Here is a 17,853-nt window from a genome sequence, read left to right on the forward strand (position 1 = left end):
ACATAAGAAATAGACCGATCGGTCTTATGTACGGCGCTGAAGCACAAGTAGAAAGAGACACAACATCGAACGTGCGTATCTGTCCCTTTTGCACGTTGCCAACGGTGAGGGTGGGGGTGCGTAAACTAAAAACAAGCTGATGTAACCTCTCCACCGTTGGCAACGTGCGAGAGAGCCATATAAACACGTTCGATGTTGTGTCTCTTTCTATGTGTACTTTATGTACGTAAGAACGAGCAGTCTATTTTTTATATGTCTATGATAGATATTGTATTCTTATCTGAAATATTATCTATAATGCCTCATCTATTATCTACGAAGAGTATTATAGATAAGATCGGGTAGGGAGTCAATTTTTTTGAAGGTCAGTTTTTGGGTTTAAGATGCATTTTAATCTTGCCACAAATAGCACTCCCTGTGACAACTTTTTATTTTCTATCCATTGGTGTAAGTTGCGGCTGGGTAATAAAAAAATCATATGGCACTACCATAATTACCACACAACTCTTCACTAAAATACAATATGACAAAAATATATCAGATCTCTACGAATCATGAGGGTCTCCAATTTTTGTGAAAGTGGTGACTGGATAAAATTTTGACCACCCTGGCTGGCACCCTTTGACCTCAGCCCTTGGTCTAACCATAGAGGTATAAGAAGGGTTATTTTTATACCTCTACGGGTCTAACTGTATTGTGGTGGTACGCGTCGGTGGTTTTACTGGCCATTTCCGCTGTTAACGCAGCCTAAAAGTGTCGTATTATCATAATGTGTGAGAGACTTTATGTTAACTAGTCATGCCTACACCAATCAAATAATAAATTTTGGTGTTAACGTTTTTAGTGAATATATATATACATATATATATATTGATATTAATCGTGGTTGATGATGTGAGTATTATTCTTACCGCCTGTTTTGTGGGTATGCTGATATCGTACATTACATCTTTTATGTCAAGCCATAATTGTTACAAAAAAATAACATGATTGATGCCACCAATGGTCCTGCTTTTGTTGTTGATGTGATATCATGAATGATTTTGCTAATATTTTTTGAAAAAATATTTAGCAGCTGTGTGTTACAATCAATTTAAAAGCACTCTGACCAGTTTTTCTTAAGTAGTCTTTTAAAATTTTTGAAAAATGTTTTAATTGCTTACAGTATTTGTGAGTGCTTGTAAATTTTTTATTTTGTTTATTTTTATATTCATGTACTGAATTTAATGTGTAATCTAAGACCAGTGCACACGTGAGTGGAAGAGTTATATTTAATCCTTAAATCTCGAATGATGTGTGATTATTTGAAATTTAACTTCATTTATATTGTTTCATAATAAGTCTTTTTAATAAATATTATGGAGGTGGTATTTTTTGGTGTTTTGGGAACTACTAGTGGATTAAATCACGACTGCTTTCTATCATATCATAGTTGATTGATGATTTATCTAAAGCTTGATTGGTTTTTTATTCTTATCTAGTTTAAATTGGTTAAAATGCTAACGTCTCTTTTTGTGCAAAAGAGTCTTTAATCATTACCGAGTTATGATGGTAGTGATATTCAGATGTTTTTCCGGAAATATATTATCCACCAGTTTTATTTTGAGGATATCTAACAACAAAATTAAGAAAATTTTTTGTATTCATCAATTGTTAATTAAACACATCAAAAAACTAATGTCAATATTCTATATAAATCATAGACCGATATCTTTTAAAATTTAGCATGAAAAGTTTGTGGTTTCAATCCCATTGTGTATTGGAGAATTAGCTGTGTTCGAAAATTGTACATTATTAGAAGTAGAAGATCAGTTCAGATCTATTTGCTGAACACAAAAATACACTTTATCCTTCAGTTATTTAGTAGTATCTATTTGCAATACTTTTTGAAGCATGCGAGGTATATTATTTACTATCAGTTTACCTAGTTATGTGGCAGGTATTATTTTGAATAAATTATACATCATGGTTTGCTCTAAGGTTTTGGTTGTTGAGGATGCTGTACTCAATATCAGATATTGTTTTAGCTGGTTTTATTTCCTATCACACACACACACACACACACACACACAATCAATTTTGAGTCTGAAAAACTTACAATGGGTTAAAAACTATATAAATGCAACGATCCAATTGAAAAAAACTAAATAATTAAAAAGGTGGGGAGAGTACGATTTCTAGGCCCCCCAGATTTGAAAGATCCTCTAGGAGTAATGGGGGTCGTTGATTACGGGAAAAATATTTTAAAAAGTCCCAATCTCACTTATTTCGAGATGTCGAATAAAAAAAAAAAAATAATTTCATACATATTTAGTTGGAACCTTAAGGTGGTTATTTCATGACTCCCAAGTCAAAGGTGCGACAGTCAAGTTGATATTTTTTAATGCTGCTTAAAGTTTAAACGATTATTTGTTAAAATTTCTTTAAAACGTACGCGAGGGAGCCATTACTGATTATACTATAATTTTCTCGTAATCAGTGACCTCGATTACCCCTTGAGACACTTTCAAATTTGGGGGGCTCAGAAACCGTACTCTGCCCACCTTTTTAATTATTTAGTTTTTTTCAATCTGGTCGTTGCATTTATATAGTTTTCAACCCATTACAAGTGTTTTCGACACATCGTGAGCGGGGAACGAGATTATGAGCCATCTGTTGTGGCTCTAAAGACCTCCATTTACACACGCGACTCATAACTCGCGCTGCGCACTCGTGCGAGTGCGTGTGTACGTCGAGATCTTTGCAGAGCCACGTTAGATGGCTCATTATCTCGTTCCCCGCTCACGATGTGTCGAAAAGTTGTATACACCACACGTGCGGGGGGTTAGGTGATTGACGCACGCGTGTCAGTTTGCCCACGAGCGCTAGCGAGTTCCTCGCGCACCAGTAATTATCGTAATATATTATTCAGACTCTAAATTGGTTGTGTGTGCGCACGCGCTCGCGCGCGTGTGTGTGTGTGTAACAAAAACAAAACTAGTTAAAACAACATCTGTTAGTGAGTATATCATCCTCAACAACCAATACCTCAGAGCAAACCATGATGTAAATGCGTGTTAGTAATGTATGGTGTTACATGGATTACTAGTTTTAGTGATTTCCTTACAAAATTTATTGAAAGGTTAGTCTTGAACTTTGTAATCATTGAAGAATGCACTCGAATGCATATAGACTGCTAACGGTCTGTGAGCACAATGCGATAAATGAATATTCGAAGTCCGCCAGTCCAGCGATAATAACGCGAAGTACTTACTCGCTACTTTATTAATTATTACATCATCAAATAATAACCCAAGCACCAATCACCGTGACCCAGGACACTTACTGGCTACTTAAGTAGTAAATAAACAATAATAATTAACGGAAGCTCCTAACATCAAGTAACTCTGGGCACTTACTGGCCACGTCATTCATTTGTAAAGCATTAAATAGAAACACAAGCCCCAATGATCAGGCAACGTTGTGCATTTAATAGTCGCATTACTAATTAATGAATAACCCGGTGTGCTTACTGGCCGTTTAGTTAATTTGTAAATTATTAGATACAGATCTAATTGCCAATCATCACATAAGCTAAGGCACGTACTGGCCACTTAATTAATTATTAAGTATTAAATAGTAACACATTCACCAATCACCATATAACCTGAGGCGCTTAATAGCTACTCGATGAACAAATAATATTAAAAAATTAATAATTAACCGGAACGCCAAATGCTAAGGTACATGGGGCACTTACGGGCCACGTTGCGAATCTATAAAGCATTAAATAATAATAAGCGCTAGTCACTAAATAATCCGGGGTACTTACTGGCCACTTGATAAATAAACAAAGAATAAATTACCTAAACAACTATCACTACATAACCCAAGGCACGTACAGGATACTTCATTGATTGTCAAGCATTAAATAATAAGAAATGCCTATCACTAGTTAACCTAGGGCATTTGCTAGTCACATAACTAATTAACAAATAAACAATAAATAAAGTAAGTGCCAATCACCAAGTTACTGAGGGCACTTATTGACCACTTTATTAATCTCTAAAGCATTAAAAAATATCGCAAGCGCCAACGATCAGGTCACATAGAGTACTTGCTGGCCACATTAATAAATAATGAACAACCTCGGTCGCTTACTGGCCGCTTTATTAATAAATATATTATTTAATAATAACTTATTGATTAATCAAACTTAACCCGAGACACTGACAAGCCGCGTTATTCATCTATAAAGCGTAAAAAAATAATTACCAACGATCACCAAAAATTCCGGGACACTCACTGGCTACTTCATTATAAAGAAAAAAAAATTAATAAATAAAGACATAAATAACTAAATAACCTAAGCGCTTATCATGAAGTATCTCGAAGCACTGACTGGCCACGCTATTAATGTATAAAGCATTAAATAACAATAAAAGCTTTTTCTTTACTTGGTGGTTGGCGCTAAGGTTATTTATTGTTTTTTTTAAATTTTCGAGTTAAGTGGTCAGCAAGTGCTCCGGGTTATCTGATAGCTAGCGCTTGTTATTATTTATACAAAAATTAAGTCTTACAAATACAATCAATGTACTCTTATAGTATCTTTGTACTCCATGCACCTTAAACGCAAAGATTTTGGACTGGTATTCGCTGTGAGTGTGAAGATAGCCAGCACTCGAGTTGGCAATTTTTTGCAACGCTGGCTGGATAGTGGACAACTTCCACAATGCCAAGTCTCTAAAAAATATTCATTACAATAAATATGATGTGAACAATCAGCTTGCCTACAAAAAATGTGTGAAGTGATTTTAGTGCATGCTTAACTCATACGCCTTTAACAAAGTCGAGCAGACTAACCTTTTTCTGTTGTTTGGCCTGTCAGATGCATCAAATTTGACGTCACGTTTTTTCTGGTAGCCTCATCGAGCTATTTTGTTCGACTTTGTTATAGGCGTATGACTAACGCATGCACTAAAATCACTTCACACATTTTCTGTAGTCAAGCTGATTGTTCACATCATCTTTTAATAGTGCTTGCTCAACCGTACAGAAATTGTATTAATTGTAATGAATATTTTTTCGAGACTTGACATTGTGGAAGTTGTCCGCTATCCAGCTAACGTTGCAAAAAATCGCCGACTCGAGCGCTTGCTGTCTTCACTCCCACAGGTGGGAGGCGCTTGTGTTATTTATTAATAATTATTTACTTAATAGAGTGGCCAGCAAGTGCGCTGGGTCATCGGATGATAGGCGCTTGTGTTATTACTTAAAAATTTATTATTTAATAGAGTAGGCAGTAAGCGCCCCAGATCATCAGGTGGTGGGCGCTTGTGTCATTTAGTAATAAATAATTATTTAATAGAGTGGCCAGTAAGTGCCCTGGATCATCAGGTGATAGGTGTTTACGTTGTTGAACCTTATTTAAATGTTGTGCTTACGTTCGGTACTAGTTTCGGGGACATTGACCGAACATGCCGTAGTATAATGTAACCGTAGGAGAAATAAGTCTTTCCCTGCATACTTGTTGTAGGTCGGCTTTGATCGACTTCGGAATCTTCCCAATAGAAAGTTTCGATAGTGGTGGGGGTATGCATAGATCCTCTTCGTCAACACTATCTCAATCGTATACCAGTCGTATTCTTAAGGACGTTCGGTAGAGATAGAACCCTGTGATGAATCTTTTTGAAATTTTAAACAGACGTTCTCATTGTTGTTACAATGAAGCTGTTAACATTTCAAAAGGTTCGTCTGTTTCGTTTCCGAGATATTAAATTTCAAAGTTCAGTCATTTTAACACGGTCGCTTATGGGAAAACTTATAAAAACTCAGTTTAAAAAAAATTGGCTTGATGAATGTCTCCAATTTTTTTATATGTCACAGGTAATGTTGTTAACTATATGTACACAAAGTTTCGTGACGATCGTCGGATTAGTTTATAAATAAAAAAAAAATTGAATAATAGTTCGACAAAAACGCAACGGCAACGTCGCAAGAAGCGGGAAATTCAAAATGTTCCAGGTCGTAAATCAGTAAATATTTGAATATTATGGTAAATATTCATGTATTTCTGTATAAAACATAAGCTTACATATGTGTGTGAATGTATGTACATAGGTTCTACCCGTACCCATAACAAAACAATGTATTACAATAACACATATTTATTTTTCTTAATAAAATTTTTAATTTGTAATTTTTATGCAATACAATTTTTTTACACAAGATAACAAAATCACATGCTTGTAGTAATCGCAGAGACTAAAGTATGTCCTAATTATTTAACATATCATTTTCAATGAGACTTTTCAAGTCACATAAAAATTCAAGAATTTTATTTACATTAGCTACGAATATAATTGTATGTACATATATCTGTCACAAATCTTTTTAATTATTTATTCATTTTTATTACATTGTTATAGCGTATGAAAATCAAATACTAACATCTTTAGTACAAATCCATTACAAATATACACATACGCTGCCGTAACCGACACAGCAGACAGTGCAGACACTGCAGAGTGCACACCACCTGATGTGTGTATATATATGTATTCATGAACTTTCGCATATTGGAGACCCGCTCGTCGATGCCAAGTCTTTACTCATCGCTACTTCCCCCTTGCCTCGCAAGTAGTTCCCCCCCGCTATCTCTACCGAACGTCCTTAACTGTAATTATTTTCTCTCAAAGCTTGTTAGGCTTATTTTAATCTCCAATTTATGTGATTTTCCAAACAAATTATTCGATTTCAAACATAAACAGACCACATCTGTTTGGTATGATATTTTTGATTTTATGGCACACTAAAAGATATGCTTTGCATTTGGTACATTTTGTCCTTTAAAGTATTTACTAAATCCTTCGTGTACATAATCAAATAAATCCAACAAATTTATTTATGATACACCTAACTTATGTTTCGACTAAATTCATTCATCTACAGTTTGAACTACATACTTAGTAGTAAAGTTAGTAGTAAAATTGGATCAGCTTCTAACCATCAGGGTAGCGCTACTTGTTGTTAAACACCGCGAATTGTGATCACAACATGATGTTATGGTAATAGCGGAAATAGCAGGGGGAAAATAAGGAGACACACGGTAACATGTATAAAGGCGTGCTGCTTCATTGCTTTGTGGGCATGAACTAACTGCTAGTTAGCCAAGAGGCCAACACGTAATAAAAAAATAATGAAAATGAATAATTAATAAACATAATAAGTATTTGATGACATAAAATACATACACTTTACTTTGAACCAATATTATTGCTGAAACAGTTAATTAAATTACCATTCACTATTTTTGTAAGGAAATCAGCCAGCATTTGATTTGGAGGAGTGAAGATGATGTTGATTTATTGTCGATCTTTTCTTTAACCCTTCGTTGCACGAATTTTTCTGTTCAGTGAATTTACTTGAAAATTGTCACTCGGAGGTTTTTGGGGTCGCTGATCACGAATCTGAAGTCAGAATTTCAAAATTTTCAATTCAAGATGGTGGTTCCCAAAATTTTGAGAAAAGTGATATACGAGCTTGAAAATCTCTATTGGAGGGTTTTTAGGGTGTCTGATAACAAATTTTACGTCAGGATTTCGAAATACTCAAAATCAAGATGGTGAATTCTAGATGGTGGTTCCAAAATTTTAAAAAATAGATATACAAGCCTGAAAGTCTCTACTTGGGGGACTTTTTGATGAAATATTGATGAAATTTTGAAAATTCACTCTCTCAGCGTAACCCAGATCCAACGACGAAGACGTGAAGGATTCTAGCTCCGTTTTTGTTTGTTTTTTTTGTCCTTTTTTTTTTTTTATTTTTTTTGTACGTTTTCGAATTTTTTTGTTTTTTTGTATGTTTTTTAAATTTTTTACATTTTTTTCACATTTTTCATTTGATTATGCCCAAAGTTGTATATAGTAAATATCAATCTTGAATTAGGCGTGGTAACTGAGAAAACAATTTCTATCTGGTAGAAGATACAGTGGTACATGGCAGGTCATACATTTCCATTTCGATCTTCTTTCATCTTTTTTCGTACTGTAATGAGCACATCGTTTATAAGTGTCACTCAAAATAGGCATGTGAGCCACTTGACTACTTTTTTTCTCCAAAGATATCTGTGGTTTCCAATATTGGAAATCATCTAAGGTATGAGATTGGCGCTTTCTACCTTTGAGATTTGGAATTTTATGTCCAACCATTTGTTCTACTAAAGTTAATCGAAATTTTTTCAAAGTCATCGATGGTGTTATACCCTTTTTCTTGTACAAAATGAATGCATTACTAATTGCAAGGTCCAAAAATTGCCAAAATAATCTAAACCACCACTTTTTTGTTTTACGATCAATTTTATAAGTTGAAATAAGTCGATCAGCATAATCCACATAGCCCATATGCTTATTATAATCTGAAGAGATGACAGGACAATTGATAGATTTTAAAGATCCATCTTTTTGTCTACGATCCACGGTAGTTACTTCAGAAGGATCATAATAATTTGAAAAAAAATAAACCGGTTTCTTATCAATCCACTTGATCCAGGTAAGACCTGTATTTGTAGTCTTGAATACATACTCTTTCATGTCCATTTTTTCATCCGATTTTTTACCATTTGCATTTTGTGGTAGTCCAGCACGATTTTGTCGTATCGTACCGCAAGCAAAAATTTTATCTTGTTTCAAAGATAAAAGGAGTTGAACCCCTATAAAAAAATTGTCAAAATTATCAGTTTGCAGTTAAATATTTTACATATTATTATTCCTGACACTTCTCAGAACAAAAATCTTCTTATTAAAAACATGTTTGTTTAGGATTCCATACAGTTTATTTGGTTATATAATAAGCTGTAAAAATTAAAAAAAATATAATTATGTTGAAAAGTACCGTCCGTTCCTTATGCCATAAAATAATTGTTGGCCATAAGGAACCGTTGATTTGCTGTTTCTCTCGTTTAATGTACGAAAAGGGCTGTTTTTTAAATCTGTTAAGACTTAAAACTCCCAAAAAATATATACTAGAAAAAAGTTTTTTTTCTCTTATCTCACAACTTTTTTACCAGAGCAACAAAGTCTTAAAGCATAATCTCTACATTTTTTATCGCCACAAAAATAAAAAAACATTTTCTACTTATTTAAAAAACTGTAAGATTTAAGAGATTACTGTGAGGGTACAATGAAAAGCTGTTCTCTCACGTAATGGATTCTTTATTTGTCGATTTTGACGCTGCTGTTTCAATCTCGGTAAATTTTCTGCGTCCGTTTCTTGACGCCTGAAATTGTATTTATCAGATATATTCAAAGTTTTCTTTCCAATTTACTCTCTTGCGACTTTTGGCATGCTGAAGACTTCTGTGACTTTGTTAAGTTCTAATATATTTTTTGGCAAGGTAGTTTGACGTCCGATGGCCCTAAAAAAGATCGGTGAGCTTCTTAAGTAAACTCTTACTTGATTGAAGTTACCAGCAATTGTGACTGCCTGGATACCTCAGGGTGATCTTCTCTGGCCTGCTGTTGAAGCCCCAGACTGATCGGGAGAAAAATTACAAAGTCCGAAGCTTTGGAACTAGTTATAGAGATCTTTCCCAACGTCTCCTAGTATAACGTTGAAGACGCTGGTGTCTAAAGCACCTTTTTTTTGCAAACTCAGTTTTTTTCGTGATCTAAGATGGGGAAATTGGTTCGTCATGTTGGCTTGTCGGAGTCTTTTAGTTGACGAATCGTTATTGGAAATGGGAGTAAAAATGTATTTGTTGGCAAGGTAGTGTAAACTTAAGAGGCCCTTAAAAGAACCGATGAGATTGATGGTTAGGTAGGGAACGTAAATACTTATAATGGCCCTAAAAAGGCTGGCTGCGGGTAGCTTGACTCTTACCCTCGAAGTCTCTATGTACGGGGCCTGTCTTTCCTGGCTTATTTTTGTAGCCAAATACTCTCTGACGACACCAGGTGGGATGGTGGAACGGCCACACATCTGTGAAGTGTTAAAGCAGGTTGTGCTCTGGCGAGATACGTCTCCTGGTGTTCCGCCAGAGATGTCATCGGTTAAAATTATTTTTTATTGATGGCACTTGTCAATTCTGGAGATTCAGGGTGGATGTAGACCTAGGTCACTTGCCCATTAGAGATGAGTGTCGAAGGTAACCGGAATAACCAGCTGCACGATTATTATCCACTTTCTAGATGCAGCTCGATGAACTGCTGGTAGACAATTGCAGATATTTCCGAGACTCTCCAGCGTATTATAGCCACACTTATTTAATTCTGTTGCAGGTAGCCTCGATTTTATGTTGACGCCACGTATTGCATCTTACTGAACTAAAGTGAAAAGCTGGCGTATTTTTGCAAAACTTTGAGCTTATTTATTGCTATTGTTATTGAATTTTTAAATATAAAAACTATACCATAATCATCTAGGAAGTGTCAAGAATTGGTATGCAAAATTTTAGCAAAATCGGTTCAGTAGTTTTCGTGGTTAGCGATTACAACGGTTTTAGCGACTTTGCTTTGTATAATAGTAAGATTTGGAATTCCATACTTTGCTCCCTCGTTTCAAACCGCACAAGGCTTTATGCAATTTACAAACCTCATTTGGCTGATTTTGATCTTGAAAACCTTTGGGCTGTTGTAAGCATACTTTTTCAGTTAATTCTCTGTGAATAAATGCTGTTTCAACATCTAAGTAGGTGAATCAACATGTTTGAAGTTGTTGAAGCTGCTGCTATTAAAAGGCGTATTGGAGAAAAATGTACTACAGGTGCATGGATATATATGCTCATAATCAGGTTTTTCAGGACCAGGCATTGCCTCCGTGCAACTTCAAGGCTCAATGATATCAAGAGCACTTGAGTAGCAAACATAGTCATTCAGATATTGTGGACGTTTGGGTAGTCTTGATGTACGAGGTTTACTAGGTAGTTAAAGATGTTCAGACTCATCAGCTTCGTCTTGCTGAACTTTTTGAGTATCAACGTCTATTTTTTCATTTTAAACCGAAGGTTGCTGTTGAGGTTGCGGTTGAGAATCCAGGGGTAGAAAAATTTGTTTAGGCTTAGGCTTACTTACTGGCTCCTTAATGAATTTCACATCTTGAGCTCAAATTATTTTCTTCAAGGCCTGATTCCATAATCTGTAGCCGTTCTGGTTGTGTGCGTAACCTAACAAAATACGTTTAGTTATTTTTGCCTGGATTTTACTGCGCTATTGCTCAGGCAAAAAAACATATGCAGTACATCTGAATACTCTTAGATTAGACAGATCTGACTTAACTCCATTCCATCTTCCATAGGGAGTGATACCTTGTAGTCAATATTTTTTTTTAATAAGAATTACGTGTCAACACATTAAGGTGCTCTACTCAGTAAATCTTAGGCCAAGCCAAAATAGGAGGCTGCTAGTATTTATATGTATGTATACATATATATATATATATATATATATATATATATATATATATATATATATATATATATATATATATATATATATATATATATATATATACTAGCAGCCTCTTACCTATATTCTATATTTTGGGTGGGGTAAAACAAAATATGGTAAGAATGCACTGTTTATTGTAAAAATACATTATACCTATTAAGCATGCTTATTGTTCTGAGTCAACGTACAGAACTAATCAATATTTATTGTGATTTTGAATGTACACATGTTTATAAAAAATTTTTATGATGCATAAAATTATATTTTCATTAAAAGACTTTGAGTAAGACATAAATAAATATACAATCTTTTAACTACCAATATAAATAGTTTTTATATGGTAGAACGTTGCTTGGAATGCCCTACACAGTTGACTATATAATATAACAGTTAACTTTATAATTTAATATCTAATTATAATAACGCTTAGTGCAATCTTTATATTTTTTGTATTTGTATTTATTTATTTCCATGTATAGACTTACATCTTTTTACATACCTCTACCCTTCACACGACATGCCGTGCGCTTAAAATTTTCGCTCTTAAATGTAGGATTATTTTATCTTCCTCATGTACATCAATTTTCCTTCTTTACAAGCACATTATCCTCTAGCTTCACAAATTCTGATTATCGTTAAAATTGTTCCTAAACTCCTAAATGCGTCCTCTCCTTTATTCAAAATAATTACCCCCCCCCACCCCATTTACCTTCAGCGCTTGATCTGGCCACTTTCTCGAATTCCGTAACATACTTGCAAATTACCTCAACCGGATCCCCTTCCAATAGTCTGACCATCTTTGTCTAATTGCCTCCTCCGATCCTTTTAATTCTACTTTCTCTACTGCTCCAGTACACTCTATATTAAATTTTTTCCTCGCTATCTGACAATAAGAGATATGCTGAATACTTTCTTCCCTTCTCTTGCATACCCTGCATATGCTATCTAAAAATCCCTTCTTGCCTGCTTTACCTACACTTCCGCATCTGAGCCTCGTCCATTGTTCTTCAACATTGTCCCCCCACACCTTCTTTTTCCAATAATCTTCCGTTCCTAGTTTTTGTTAAATATATTTATAAAAATCACAATATTCCGATCTCTCAATCCTTCCCCAATCTAACTGCACTTCCTGGTCTTCTTTTACTTTTAGCCCATATGTCATTCTCTTTTTCAAATTGCACCTCTCAAGTGTATCAAACATCCCATTTAACCCCACTCCATCACCTACTTCTTTAAAAGTTTCTGCTACCAGTCTTCCCCAATTTGAAGCATTCCCGTTTCAAAGTCCCTTAATCTCCTCCTTCAAGCAAATTTTTAGCCATCTATTGTCTTTCATCCCTGCTATGTTTATCAAATAGTCCCCTGCCCTCTTCCTTGTTTCAATTTCCAAACTTTTTCTATTTGCTTCCCTTCTCCAAATATACGCTGGAGTATTTTTATTAAGCCCCAATGTCATCTTTACAAACTTTCCCTGCACTTTCTCAATCTGCTCCCACCTTTTCCACCCCCATATTTCAACTCCGTATAAACAACTGGCCTTGACTATTGTGTCTAATAGATAAAGTCTTCCCTTTGAACTACCTAATTTTGCTCTTTTCCATATCCCCCACACCGCGTTTATTGCTTTCTTAACCTTATTGGTGATTTTGTTGACGTGCGTACTCAATGTATTCCTTGTCGAAAACCAGAACCCAAGATATTTATACTCGTTGACCACTTGAATTACCTCATATCTAAATAAAAATTTTTCGCTTTCTTTTTTCCTACCCCCTTTTCTAAATATCATTGTATTGGTTTATACGTATTTACCTCCATCCTGTTTTTTTTTTCTTATATTTTTGTAGATCATTTAGCGTACGTTGTAAACCCTCCCTGCTGCTGGCCACCACAGCCACATCATCCACGAATTCCAAGCTAAAGATTTTTTTCCCCACAATAACTATCCCTTCCTCTCTCCCTTTTTCATTCTGCCTTGTCCCCTTCATCTTTGGTTTCCAGCCACTTCTTTAGAGCCCCGCAAAACTTGTTTTTCTGAGCCTTTACCTCTTCATCCCATTCTACTGATCATTCACAGTTCTCTCTTCTGCCCTTCTTTACTATGCCTACTCTCTCTCCCACCTCACAAATTGCACCAACCAATGCATCCCACCCTTCTTGCATACTTTCGCCCTCAACTTTTAAGTCCTTTCCTCTATTTGTCATTTCTTTTCTATATTGATCCTTTTTCTGAACGTCCCATTTTAATCTTTTTGATTCTTTTCCTTTCTCTTCCATCTCCACTTTTTCCCTCCATCTTCCCCCATGAAGTTTGACCTCTATTGGTAGGTGATCCGATTCTATTTTTATACCTATTTTCAATCCTTTTATCAAACTACCTTGTTCACTTTCAAGCTCCAATACCAGATCAAGCACTGAACTTCCTCCATCTCCCACAAACATTATCTCTCCTACCCAATCACCTCCGGTTGCTCCGTTTCTTATAGTCAATCCCGTCTCCTCACACATATTTAATAACTTTTTCCCTTCCCTATTCGTCGCTTTATCACATGACTTTCTATTTCCCTCTCTTTCTCCCTCATTATTAATTTGCCATTCTCCTATACGGGCATTTATATCCCCTGCTATTATCACTTGCTCACCCCTTCCGATTCCCTCCTCCACTATTCCTTTCGGTTTGCTTATTATTACATTAATATTAACATTATTATACACATTTTTTATCGTTTCTTAGATCTAAACCTGAAATCACCACTCCATAATCCCATTTCCCAACTTCCGCTTTTCTAATAGACTTCTTGATTCCTACTAATAAACCTCCTTTTGCTCTTCCTTTTTTATTTCCTCTTATAGCTGCACACGCTGTCCACTCATAACTTTTGTCTAATCTCCCTAACCAACCTAATTCATTACCTTTTTTCCCCATGTTTCCCGTAACGCTATAATATCAAAATTGTAAAAGTATTTTTTAATTGTAATAATTTTCTTCATACCCGCTATATTCTAGGATAACATTCGAAGGTCCCTTTTTTCTTTGCCCTTCCCTTTATTGACGAAATGTCTAAATTTTTCCTCCCCCACTCTGTATTAGACCTCCCTTTTCTTTAACCCAGTTGTACCATATTCTTTAAATTTTTATTTTCAAAAACCCCACCTAAATTTCCCTTCCCCTTTCATCCTCATACCTAGCCACCTCCTCGATCCATCCCTGTACCTCTTTCTCTCTCTATGTAATTAGCCTTAATTCATGAGTCAATACCCTTCAGTCTTTTCTTATTTTTCATAATCTGCATTTTATTTCTCAAAGATCTCAAACTAACTAGTAACGCACCTCCTATCGCCGTGATTTTTTTCATTTCCGCCACAACATACATATAACTCTGTAATACACTTATTATTTCGCTCCCTATGCCATTTCCCACTGTTCTAAATCCCTTTATCACTATGTTATTTTTCCTCCTCTGTCTCTATAATAACTCATACTTTAGCTCGCTATGCGACAACGCGTCTGGACTACTCGGCCAGTGGTCTCTTTTCGTAAATTCCTCTCTTCCACCTACCCCCTTCTCCTCACCTGATCCCTGCAAACTCGGTTGCATTAAATTTTGCCCATCTCCTTCCTCTTTTCCCTCCTTGTGTACCCCCCTCCCCCTCAACATCCCATCACTGACTATATAATTAGCTATCGACCTATTCAATTAATCCAGCTCACTTTTCAAACTGCCCGTCGCACTTCTCTCACTGTCCCTTTGTTTTTTTAACTCTATAACTTCACACATCAACCTCTCACGCTCTACAATTTCACGCTTCATTTCTGCCCTCACACTGCTTATCTCTGTGATCACACTGTTTTTCTCCCTGATTACCAAAGCTAAACTTTCTTCCAAATTCGCAACCTGCACTATTAACTTATCTACTGCACCCTCTACACTGTTGTACCTTCGCTTATCATCGTCGCTCCGCTGCTATTTGACGTGTCCCTTTAATGCTGTATTTTCTCCTGCGCATTCTGCTGCGAACCAGATGCCGTCTCCTCTACTGTCCTCTGCTGCTCTACCTTTGTATCAGCTCCTGCCATTTTCAGCTTTACCGACGATTGACCTCCTTTTTCCTCACCAATTCTCTGTACCGTCTGTTCCCTGCTGTAGGTAATCAAGCTCTCCGCTTCTTCCGTCAGCAGCATTTTCTCTTGTTTTTCTTCACTTTCTTTAACCTCCGATGCCTTTTCTTTCACCCTATCCTCTTTACATCCCTGTTCCAGACTTCCCGTTGTTGACTTTTTGCCTGCCTCGCCTTCTTTTTTCTCGTTCCCCAACTGCTGACTCCCTTTCACCTGTGCGCCGTCGTCCCCATCTTTCTTCACAGGTGAGTACTGTACCTTATTCCTTCCACTCGCCGCGACCTCAAATCTAGTACTTCCGCACTTTAAAAAGTTTTCCATGATGCTCCTCTCCTCAAGTTCTTTCTTTTCCACTGCATCTTTTCTCGGCCGACCCCTACCTCTCTTCTCTGTCTCCACTGGCGTTATCGCCTTTCCTTTCTCCCCAGCTCCTCTCTCTATCGGCTTGCCCGCCATTTTTTCTTGCTATCTAAATCGCTGGCTCTGCCGAACTTATTTCCTTTCTTTACCTGGCTTGCACGTGTATTTACTTTGGATAACACCTGTCTTAAGAAATCACCTACCGCACTGTCTTTTTATCACTTCCTTTTCACTTTTTTCCACTTTAAACCGCTGAAGAAGCTCTTTTATGCGGAGCTGCTTCTGCACACGTGTTACCCCTACGACCGCGCAACCCAACCTCCTCGCGCAATCTTTATATTTCTTCTTGACGATGAGATAGTTTTGTTTTTAAGAAATTTAATAATGAAGCAGTTTAAAAATAATAGATTAATCCATATATGACACGTATACGTCTATATACACATCAAGGTCCGAAAAAGACTGTATGATCTCTGTCAGGTTTCGCAAAAGTAGTGTGGGGGGGATGAGGGGTCACGAAAAAATGCGTGGGGAGTCGGCGGTAGCTTTGCGAACTCTGCGAGCAACTTACTAATTTCAACATGAAAAAAATACCCAAAACTGTGGAATCGTTAGCAACGTTTGCAACTGCTCTGTAAAAAACTGTCGGATCAATGAGTTTTGCAAAAAAAAGTAAATTTGATGCCGTCGTGCGAGAAACATGAAAAGTATCTCTTCCAATTTTTGTAGTGTGTCTATACTATCAAAATTGGTATCAATCGTTTGCAATTTAATTGTTGTTTATGTTGAACCTTTGCAAATTGTCATATTTTTATACATAGCATGAAAAATGATTGTTTTTGTCGAATGTGCGATTTTTTCTCTCAAGCTCTGAACACAATATAATACATATTGCTGCGCATGTACCGTTTATACAGCTCAGTTTCATTGATTCGTTCCATCAGTATGGTCCTTGATCCAGTTCAGCACATTTGGTACATAGGTCTACTTGTTTTCTGTATTTCTGCTAGCAGACAAACAGATTGACAGATGTCGAGAACGCATACCTATACTATTGTTATAAGTATTTACAACCTATCCGTCGCTTTGGTGGTGTTCCTTGTGATAATAAATAACTTTGTGTAGCTACAACTGGATTTTTCGATTTGACCTTTGTTTCAATTTTGGAAAAGTGGCACTTTAAAAGACATAATACCAGTTAAGTAGCCTTGAAGTAGTATTTACAATAATCAACCTAAATTTATGTTTGGATGTTTTACATTACATTTTTTATTGCCTGTAGTGTATTTATTTCATCAAAATAAACAAGAATTGGATTTCAAGTTGAAGAAAAGAACAAAAATTCAGACACCAGAACCAGTAGAGTCTGTTTTAATTTCTGTAAAGGGGAATTGCAGAACTGGTGCTTTCCTTGTCGATGCTCAGTTGATAGCTACTGTGTCTATTAGTACTTTTTATCAAAGTCCTCAATATTGACAGGATGTAGGATGAATCTACTCTAAAGTTCTTGGTGATCAGAACATAACATGAGCTCCTTCGAAGTCTATCAAAGAAAATCTATCTTGGTTTTTGGCAGTAAAGGCCTTTCAAAAATCATAGTATTTGATTATAGTATAGCTAGATAGAGTTATTCAAGATTTCTGCATGATCATAGGTGTAGATGAGGTGTAAGGCCTGCCATTTCACTTGAGAGGTGATTATCATTTTTACCATTCTAAATTTCAGTACACATAAAAAATTCCTTTCTTATTTTTATTTTAGCATCCAGTGTTATTTGGAAAAAATTCATTTATAGATACTTGTTTGCTCATACTGGAGCAAGTGTGACAGATAAATGATAGAATAATGATTCTTGATGGAATAATTTTTTTATGGATGTAGCTACGTGCGTAAGACTCTTGAAATGTCTCCAGAAAGCAGTCCATGTCATCGGGCTATAAACTTCAGTGGATT

The 17,853-nt window shown here is 35.9% G+C and overlaps 1 protein-coding gene across 2 annotated transcripts in view; it reads left to right on the forward strand.

Moving 5' to 3' along the window:
* Positions 1 to 803: 803 nt before the first annotated feature.
* Caper (RNA-binding protein 39-like protein Caper) overlaps positions 804 to 17,853 on the forward strand; it is a 498,386-nt gene continuing 481,336 nt past the window's right edge. The window contains exon 1 of one of the 2 annotated variants that reach the window (XM_089594184.1): positions 804 to 894. The gene's annotated coding sequence lies outside the window, so the exon portion shown is untranslated. Of the gene's footprint in view, positions 895 to 1,136; positions 1,253 to 17,853 lie in introns of those variants that run through there. The other variant, XM_089594185.1, reaches the window with a different exon arrangement.

This window comes from Copidosoma floridanum, unplaced genomic scaffold (genome assembly GCF_036245765.1).
Source record: "Copidosoma floridanum isolate Cflo_tuat_1 unplaced genomic scaffold, Cflo_Japanese_pri ptg000021l, whole genome shotgun sequence".
Taxonomy (NCBI): Eukaryota; Metazoa; Arthropoda; class Insecta; order Hymenoptera; family Encyrtidae; genus Copidosoma; species Copidosoma floridanum.